Source organism: Coenobita brevimanus, chromosome 40, assembly GCF_032717465.1.
Source record: "Coenobita brevimanus isolate Jiangsu-jjx chromosome 40, ASM3271746v2, whole genome shotgun sequence".
Taxonomy (NCBI): domain Eukaryota; kingdom Metazoa; phylum Arthropoda; class Malacostraca; order Decapoda; family Coenobitidae; genus Coenobita; species Coenobita brevimanus.
In genome coordinates, this window is record NC_136993.1 from 18,699,185 (window position 1) to 18,709,888 (window position 10,704).

The following is a 10,704-nucleotide window of genomic DNA, read 5'->3' on the forward strand; positions in this document are numbered from 1 at the left end:
ATCTCCGTGCCCCCCCCCCCTCAATATCTGTTCATCTGTTCTACCTGCCACTACATCCTCCACTTCCCCATACATTCTTCAGTCCCTCTTCTCTAGTCATGTCTTGTCATTTGTTGGCTGCTCTCATCTATACGGATTGTTCAAAATCATCTGCTGGCACTAGTTTTTCTGTTTTATTTCCCGAAGTTCATGACAGTCACGTCTCCTTGATGCCACCAGTGTCTTCACTATAGAATTGTATGCTCTTTTGGTTTCCATTCCATATATTTTTTCTTTGGTCTCGTCTTTTGTTGTTTTCAAGGACTCCCTTAGTGTTCTTTCTTCCCCAAGGATCATTCCCACAGCCAACCCATTGGTTCTTGAAATCCAGGAGTGGTTGTAAAGGATTGCCACCAAAATGAAATTGGTTACCTTTGGCTGGGTCCCGAGTCATAATGGTATTACTGGAAACAAGCGGGTAGATTTTTGGCCCGGTCGGAGATGTCCTGTATGATATCCTCAAGCTGTGTCTTGGTGAGAGACATTTTTCTGTCGATCTCTGGCTTGCTTAAGCATCGTTGGCACATGGAATGATCTAATATCACTGATAATAAGCTGCATTCTTTTAAGCCTATCTTCTTTCCATGGTTCTTGTCCTCCAATCCTAACAGATGGTGGGAGACTGCTTCAGCATGTTTGCGTTTGGAACATACCCAGGTCATTTGATGTCCAATGACGCACCTCCTCTTTGCCCATTTTGCCATGCTCTACTTACCGTAGTGCATATTCCAGTAGATGGTCCTGAATACTCTGTTGAACATCATCAAACTTTCCCTTTCCTTAATGATTTAGGCAACATGAATACTCCCTTCTCTCTGATTTCTTTTCCTTTATAACACCTATTAGATCTGATCATCTTACATATTTTCTGCCCTAGTGCCAAATGGCTGTAGCTGCCTGGCACTGGCTTCTTGATTCAATCAATCAATCTCTTCCTGAGATGCGAACCCAAAATCCACTGTGATAGTTTCCAAGCCTTTGTAAGTGGGAGAGAGAGGAGAGGGTTGTGTGTGCTGACAAAGAGTAAAGCAACAGCATATCTGTTGGGCTTGATTACAAATTGTATTAATGCTTTCACTGGGCATGCTCAGCTGAGCGTAATAAACCCTCCCCATCCCGACTGATTTCCCACCACTGACTCCCCCCAATCCCGACCAATTTTGGAAAATATTTTTTGTGGCTTAAACCTCTGCTGTGGTGAGAAACATCGAAAATTCATAGAGAAATCGCTCACCTGAGGTTTAAAATACTCGATACAGGTAGCAGTACCCCTTACCTCACTGGGTTTTCTATCAGGTTGGCTCCAAAGAAAACGAGTTCTATGGGAGGGTAACTATTCTGCACCACTCATAAACAGTATTTATTTATTTATTTGGTACGAATTTATATGCAGTACAAGAGTATATTGGTTTTCACACAGTAATATAGGCAATACAATCATTGTTTTACTCAACAAACACATCAACATACCTGACCTTTTTTTGGCGACATTACCTGATCATCATTTCTGACTGTTTCTTCCTCCAATGCTAGGTAAACTTTGTCCTCCACATTGTCATCGATTGGGGAATCACTCTGGCCCTGAATTTCGTACCGTGGCACGACATGTCTTTACTGGCCAGGTCACTGGTAACAGGTGAATTGCCGAGGCAATGGCGTGCGGGGGGGAGGGGGAGGTCATGCGGGGTAAGGCATTGTCCCTGCCTGGCATCTTGTAGAGGAAGGTGTCCCGTGTATACGTACCAAAAATCACGCGCGAAAATTGATAATTGTGCAAATTAGGGACCACCTTGCAATTGATGCACATTTATATACATCAATGGGACTGACAGTGACAAAACGTGTGGACGTATATATACATCAACGGGACGCGGCGGGCTGAGCATCTGATTCATAGTAGCAAAATAAAGTAAAGTGTTTCAAAGCATGTGATTGGCTTCACCCAACATAGAATTATTGCTGAAGATGATGATGATGATGATGATGATAATCATCATCATCATCATGATCATTCGGATCTCCTTTCCCACCCCAGGGCAGGGTTAGGAGTAGCAATGTCCAGACAGCCCAAATTTGCCCAATCCAATGGGCCACACTTCCATTCATTCATCATTCAAGCCTCGGAATCCTAGCCTTATTTGATATGCCAAAAACATTTACCATGTCCAGTAGCTTCAGATAAATGTATCCGATAGTCAGTCTGGATGCTGCCACGTTAAAAAGGGGTGCCATATCCCTGATCATGCACTTCTTCTCGCAATATTCATCCAGCCAGCTCGATCTCTTGTCAGTTCCCTAGCCTCACCAAATTCCAAACCTCTCCTCCTCACGCACTCATCCACCATATCTCACCACCTTCTTCTTGGCCTACCTCACCTCTTCCCTCCTTTAGATTCGCTCGGTTATACCTTTTTCGCCACTCTATTGTTATCCATTCTCTCCACATAATCATACCATCTCAGTACACTCTCTTCGATTCTGGTGTCCACAGACTACTTCACTCCACATCTTTCACAAATCACATTATTCCTATCCACCCTCTGTACTCCACATACATTCCTCAGCAGTTCCATCTCCACTAATCTTACTCCTAACTTTTCACTTTCATGCCACACCATAGTCTCACATCCATATGTTAAAGTTGGCACTTACACTTCTTCGTGTAAGCCTCGTGCAGCTGCAATACTCAAGCCTCTCTTTCTTATCAAGGCCTCCTTTGCACCAGCTACTTTTCTTTCTTGTGTCACTCTACTTTCCACTTCTTTTGCACATTTTCCTTTCATTTCTATCACTGTACCCAGGTATATGAACTCTCTCACCAATTCCAGTCCCTCTCCATTCACTGTAACATCACAATGGGAGTCACCTTCTCTCTCAGTTACCATCACTTTATTCTTTTCTACATAATACTCTCAAGCGTCGATGCTCACAGACATCAGCTAAACTCTGCACCTGCCTGCCAATTCTTTTCCGGTATTTGCAAGTAGTACTGCATCATCAGCATACAACAAATTTGAGATTTTCCATCTACCACCATTCATTACTTGAGCCATCCCCCGCTCCATTATTCGTGTTTTTACTTCTCTCATCACCAAATCCATATGTATATATATATATATATATATATATATATATATATATATATATATATATATATATATATATATATATATATATATATATATATATATATTGAACAACCATGGGGCCATCACAAACACTTGTCGCACGCTCACACCAATCATGAACCATTCACTTAGATGCCTATTAACCCTTACACATGCTTCACTACCATCATAAAATCTCTTGGCGGCACTAGCAGCTTACGCCTACACCGAAATGTGCAAAACTTTCTACAATCCTTCTATGTCCACTTTGTCGTATGTTTTTTCCAGATCCATGAATGCCATAAACACCTAATGGTCCATCTGACAAGCCTTCTCTACTATCTGTTTCACCTAAAATATTTGATCCACACATCCTCTGCCACTCCTAAAGCCACCCTGTTCATCACTCACTAGGACTTCTGATATCTCTCTTAATTTCTTTTTAATGACTCTTCCATATACATTCCCTACTGCACTCAATAAACTTATGCCGCTATAATTGCACTCACTTTGTTCACCTTTATTTTTGTACAGGGGTACAATCACATCCCTTTTCCACTCTGTTGGCATAGTTTCAGTCATCCATGCCTTTTTACATACCTTCAACAAGCACTTCATTCCACTCTTTCCACTACACTTAATCATTTCTCCATACGCCCCATCAACCACAGCTGCTTTCCCATTTTCCAGCAGCTTCACAGCTCCCTTCACCTGTGCAAGTGTCACGTCTCCTGGCACTGCATTCTTTCTCTGCACATCCCGAAAACCAATCATGTTTACAGCCGCTCTGCTCTCTCTATTGCCATTCATCAAGCTTTCAGAATATACTTTCTATCTTGTCCTTACTTCATCCCCATGGGTTAATAATCTACCACCTACAAACATCCTTCACACCATCACAATTCTTTCCGCTTTTACTTCTACATTTCCTCACCTCTTTCCAGAATAACTTTCCATTTTCAGAGCAATTTGCATACATTTCTCTTCCCAGATCATCATTTAACTCCTTCTTCTTCCTCTTCACTAGTGTCTCAGTAATAATACTCGTAATAATAATAATAATAATAATAATAATAATAATAGTAATCATCATCATCATTTTCCGGACCTCGTTTCCCACCCTAGGGCAGGGAGAGGAGTAGCAATGTCCAGACAGCCCAAATTTGCCCAATCCAATGGGCCACGCTTCCATTCACTCATCATTCAAGCCCCCGGAATCCTGGCTCTATTGGATATGCCCAAAAGATTCACCACGTTCTGTAGTTTCACACAAACGTATCTGACAGAGTCAATCCGGACGCTCCCACATTAAAAAAGGGCGCCAAATCCTTGATCATGCACCTCACACAATGTTCATCCAGCCAACTCGATCTCCAGTTCCCTAGCCTCACCGACTTCCAAACCTCTCTACCTCACACACTCATCTACCATATCTCTCCTCCTTCTCCTTGGCATACCTCGCCTCCTCCCTTCTTGAGATTCACTCAGATATACCTTTTTCACTCTATTGTTATCCATTCTCTCCACATGACCATACCATCCCAGTACACTCTCCTCGATTCTGGTGTCCACAGACTTCCTTACTCCACATCTTTCACGAATCACATTATTTCGTATTCTCTACACCATCTGTACTCCACACACATTCCTCAGCAGTCCCATCTCCAGTGCTCTTACTCTTGACTTTTCATTTTCATGTAAGTCCCGTGCAGCTGCAACACTCTAGCCTCTGTTTCTTATCAAAGCATTCATTGCACCAGCCACTTTTCTTCCTTGTACATTTCCCTCTGTTTTCTATCACTGTACCCAGGGATTTGAACTCTCTCACCAATTCCAGTCTCTCTCCATTCACTGTAACATCGCACTGGGAGTCACCTTCTTTCTCAATAACCATCACTTTACTCTTCTACATTTACTCTCCTGGCACGGCGCTCACAGACCTCAGCAAAACTCTGCACTTGCCTACCAAGTTCCTGTCCGGTACTTGCAAGCAGCACTGCATTATTAGCATACAACAAATTTGAGGTATTCCATCCATCATCATTCAATACCAGTGCCATCCCTCTTTCCATTATTCGTGCTCTTACTTCTCTCATCACCCCATCCATATATATTGAACAACTATGGGATCATCACACAACCTTGTTGCACGCCCACACCGATTGTAAACCATTCACTTAGATGCCCATTTACCCTTATACATGCTTCCCTACCATCATAAAAACTCTTGATGGCACTAGCAGTTTACCATCTACACCGTACATGCGCAAAACTTTCCACAATCCTTCTCTGTCCACTTTGCCGTATGCTTTTTCCAGATCCATGAATGCCATAAACACCTTATGGTCCTTCTAACAAGCCTTCTCTGCTATCTGTCTCGCTGAAAATATTTGATCCACACATCCTCTTCCACTCCTTAAGCCATCCTGTTCATCACTCACAAGGACTTCTGATATCTCTCTTACTTTCTCTATAATAACTATTCCATATACCTTCCCTACCGCACTCAATAAACTTATGCTGCAATAATTCTTGCACTTACTTCGTTCACCTTTATTTTTGTACAGGGGTGCAATCACAGCCTTTTTCCACTCTGCTGTCACAGTTTCACTCATCCATGCCTTCTTACATATCTTCAGCAAGCACTTCATTCCACTCTGTCCACTACACTAATAATCATCTCTGTGTACACCTCATCAACCCCAACTGCTTTCCCATTTTTCAACTGCGTCACAGCGCTCTTTACCTGTGCAAGTGTCACGTCTCCTGGTACTGCATTCCTTCTTTGCACGCCCCCAAAACAATCATGTTTACAGCCACTCTTCTCTCTCTATTCCCATTCATCAGGCTTTCAAAATATTCTTCCCATCTGGTCCTTACTTCATCCCCAGGGGTTAATGATCTACCACCTACATCCTTCACACCATCATATTTCTTACTTCATCCCCAGGGGTTAATGATCTACCACCTACATCCTTCACACCATCACATTTCTTTCCGCTTTCACGTCTACAGTTCCGCGTCTCTTTCCAGAATAACTTCCTATTTTCAGAGAAGTTCGCATTCATTTTTCTTCCTAGATCATCATTTACCTCCTTCTTTTGCCTCTTCACTAGTCTCTTTACGTGCTTCTTGCTATCAATATATTCAGTTCTTATTTCAACTGAACCTCTGTCCTGTAACCACTTTACCCACTTCTTTCACTTTTCCTCCACCGCTCCCTTAACCTCCTCATCCCACCATGCTGTACTTTCTTCTTTGTTGTTACTCATGCCACACCACACACCGCTTCAGCATTCCTAAGCAATCCTTATATGCATTCCACAGGCTGTCCAGATCCATTTTATTCCAATCCACTGATTCTAACTCCTCCTCTACTTTGGTCCTGTAACTGATCCTCAGTTTCTCAACTTTCAGTTTTTCTCCCTGACTGCTCCTCTCTCTCCTGATCCACCTCAGTCCTCTCAGCTTGATCTTGCATACCACAATCATATGATCTGACAGACCTCATCATCATCCTCTGACAGCCCTGGTACCAGCAACCATTCTCATCATCAACCTCACTTTCAACATGATCCCCATTCCCTTTATAGCATGTATATTTATGTGAATCTTTGTGTTTAAAATACGAGTTACAAATGCACAACCTCCTCTCCTGATACATATCCTTTAGTTGCATCCCATTATCTGGTACTCCATAACGACCCATTATGTCATCCTCAGGACCAGTGCCTACTTATTCATTCACATCCCCTCCTCTCCTGATACATATCCTTTAGTTGCATCCCATTATCTGGTACTCCATAACGACCCATTATGTCATCCTCAGGACCAGTGCCTACTTATCCATTCATATCCCCCATTTCGGTCACTTTGTAGTTCCTGGGGATTTCTCCCACTACTTTATCCACCTCATCCCAAAACCGGTCGTTCCCTTTCTCTCACTCCTGTCCTCACACAATCACTGCCACTTTCACCTTCTCAAACTTGAATTTGACATACATACACCTCGAGCTGACACATTTGTAGTCTCTCATTCCACTCTGCCACACCTCATTTATCGACAAAGCAACACCTTCCTTGCATCGTCCTTGCCCATTGATTTCCGATCTTACACATTTCACACCCTCCCACTCCTCCACTTCACATCCTTTTATCTTTGTTTCACACAGTGCCATCACGGCATATCTCACACCCTTGAACACATTCACCACTTCCACTCTCTTGCTCTTCTCATTCACACCTCTCACATTCCATATGACCATGCAATCGGGAATGAATGGGGGAGGAAGATGCAAGGAAGGAGTTGCTTTGTTGATGAATGAGGTGTGGCAGAGTGGAATGAGAAACTACAAATGTGTCAGCTCGGTCTGTCAGATGATAATAATGACACTTTTTGACATGAGGCCGGAATAATAATAATAATAATAATAATAATAATAATTAGAGCTTTGTTCATGTTCTGCAGACAGACACTAATCTCCACCTACTGTTCCTTACACTGGCCTTGGCCCCGTTGGAGAGATTGGGATTTTTTTTAAAGAAACAAAATAAAATCTAAAAAATCGCTCCACCAAGTTTCATATTCAGATCACTTTCTCAGTCCTGTTGAAACTTCCAGCAGACAAGCCCACCTTATCTCGTTCACAATATAACACTGGTATGGCACTTTTTGACATGTGCTTCCATTGCACTTAAAGGATTTGGATCTTTTTTTCCTGTCAGCAATGTCCTATGACAGGTCACATAACCTGGGCCCTTCAGATTCCTCATGCAGGCACGGGTTCTACTGGAATATTCATGGGACTCTGAGGCCAGAATAATAATAACACCAGTAAAAACAATAATCTCCACCTATGTAATAGGTGGAGACTAATTAGAACTCTGCAAATATCCCACAGACAGTCACTAATTTCCATCTACTGTTTCTTTAAATGACCTTCACTCCACTGGGGAGATCAGGATTTGTTTTCTATCAGCAATGGCTCATACCTGAACAAATAACCTGGGCCATACAGATTCCTTGCACAGGTCATACTGAAATCTCCAGTAGCCATGACCAACTTATTCACACAATAATACTGGCATGGCACTTTCTGACATGCCTTTCCACTGCACGTAAAGAATTAGAATTTTTTTCTATCAGCAGTGGTCCATGCCAGGACACATAACCTTTGCCCTTCAGATTCCTCGTGCAGTCTTCAGTTCTCTGGAATCTTTGTGAGACTCTGAGGGAATAATAATAATAATAATACCAGAAAAAACAATAGTCTCCACCCACGTAGTAGGTGGAGACTATTAATAATAATAATGATAATGATAATAATAATAATATTTATTGTAATTATTATTATTATTATTATTATTATTGCTTTTATTATTAATCTCCACCTACTATGTATGTTGAGATTATTGTTTTCGCTTGTATTATTATATTATTCTCGCCTAAGAGGCCCGCAACGATTCCAGAACAAGAGACTGCGCAAGGAATTTGAAGGTCCAAGTTATGTCTTCGGGCATGGGCCATTGCTGAAAGAAAAAATATGCAAATTGTGACCATATTCTTATACTGTAACCATACTTTAATGATTTTTTAAACTTGCAAAGTAGAATAAAAACTATACGTGTATCTGGTAGTGTGCAAGTATAACAGAATATGTATTTAGTAGTGAGTAAGTGCATCATGCCAACATGACCATTTTACAAGTCTCAGCAAGTTTTGAAATGTGAAGACAACTGCAGCTGGCTCCCCGAACCACTGCTGGGCAGTTGAAGGGCTGGCTTAGAACGGGTTATACCTGTGTTTTTCTTCTCCAAATAAACATCCTTTAATATTGCATCAGGACTTTTGGATCACTCCTAACTGGGTGTGAGGGGTGGATTAACTCGAGACGTCCCGTCGACGGATGGGTACGTTGCAACATTTTGCATTTGCCAGTCCCATCGACGTACTGGTACGTTTTGCAATTGCAAGGTCCCTAATTTGCACAATTTTCAATTTTTGCGCGTGATTTTTCATATGTATACATGGGACACCTTCCTCAATTCCTCTACAAGATGCCAAGCAGGGACAATGCCTTACACCGCATAACCTCCCACCCCCCTGCACGGCATTGTCTCGGCAATTCACCTGTTACCAGTGACCTGGCCAATAAAGACATAAAGGGCCAGAGTGATTCCCCAATTGATGACAATGTGGAGGACAAAGTTTACATAGCATTAGAGGAAGAAACAGTCAGAAATGATGATCAGGTAATATGGCAAAAGAAGGTCAGGAATGGTGATGAGTTAGTGAGTGAAACAATGCTTATAATGCCTATATTACTGTTTGAAAACCAATATACTCTCATACTACATATAAATTCTTACCAAATAAATAAATAAATACCGTTTAGGAGAGGTGCGGAATAGTTATCCTCCCATAGAACTCGTTTTCTTTGCAGCCAGCCTGATAGAAAACCCTGTAAGGTAAGGGGTACTGCTACCTGTATCGAGTATTTTAAACCTCAGGTGAGCGATTTCGCTATGAATTTTCGATGTTTCTCACCAAAAGCGAAGGTTTTAGCAAAAAAAAAAAAAAAAAAAAAATCCAAAAATGGTCAGGACTGGGGGGTGTCGGAGGTGCGAAAGTGGTCGGGACGTGACGGGTTAGTAGTGGCAAGCTGTGAGTCTGATCCCCATCATGCCACCTACGTACATTCTCAGTGCAGTTGCCCCTTGCCCACACCTTGCCTGTCTCCTGTGTCGGTGGTCTGTTCCTGTTCTAGTCTTCAGCCCATTGCACCACCCTCTGTTCATCTGGCTTGTGGCTGTTTCTCCTACATGTTTTTGGCGAGGTCTTGTTATAGAGGGTCCCTGAACTTCATCACTGTTACCATCTTCAACGCCACCAACCCCCACCAGCAGCTGCATCGTCACACTGCCAGGAAGCCATTTACTAACCACTACCAGCTCTCATGCCGATCCTGTTTTAGAACATTATAACCATTGCAACCAATAAGCTACCACAACCCAACCATCATGCTACCACTCCCCACCACAGCTTGCTGATTCAGCCCCGACCACCCAGCCACCAACCACCACCCAGCCAGCCAACCAGCCAGCCATCACCCTAAGCAGTCAGCCTACTTACCTCTGTCAAGCCCCCACCCACCACCCCACACCTCCACCGTCTCCTGTAGTTCCATGGAGCGAAGCCAACCAGCTTAGTCCACGTCATTGTTGCTTTCTCCAGTCGACACCTTCATTGTATTCACTTGGTGTTCCTGGACGTGTGTCATACATTCGTTTCCGTTCTGACATCAAACCCTTCTCTCTCCAACTAATGCCTCAGTTTTCTCTGCATGGCTTGAGTTCACCACATTCTACTGCAGTGTCTCCTCCAGGCAACTTCTTGTTTTCTTCCACAACACTCCGTTAACTAGTAAAAGTACAGTACAGTCACTCATAAAAGATGTAATCCCTCGCTAGCCCCCCCCCCCCGCATATCGTGTGGTAACACTGTACTCTTTCAAACTTCAAGTGATTCGAGTTGGGCTTTGAGATATGTCTTGGTGAA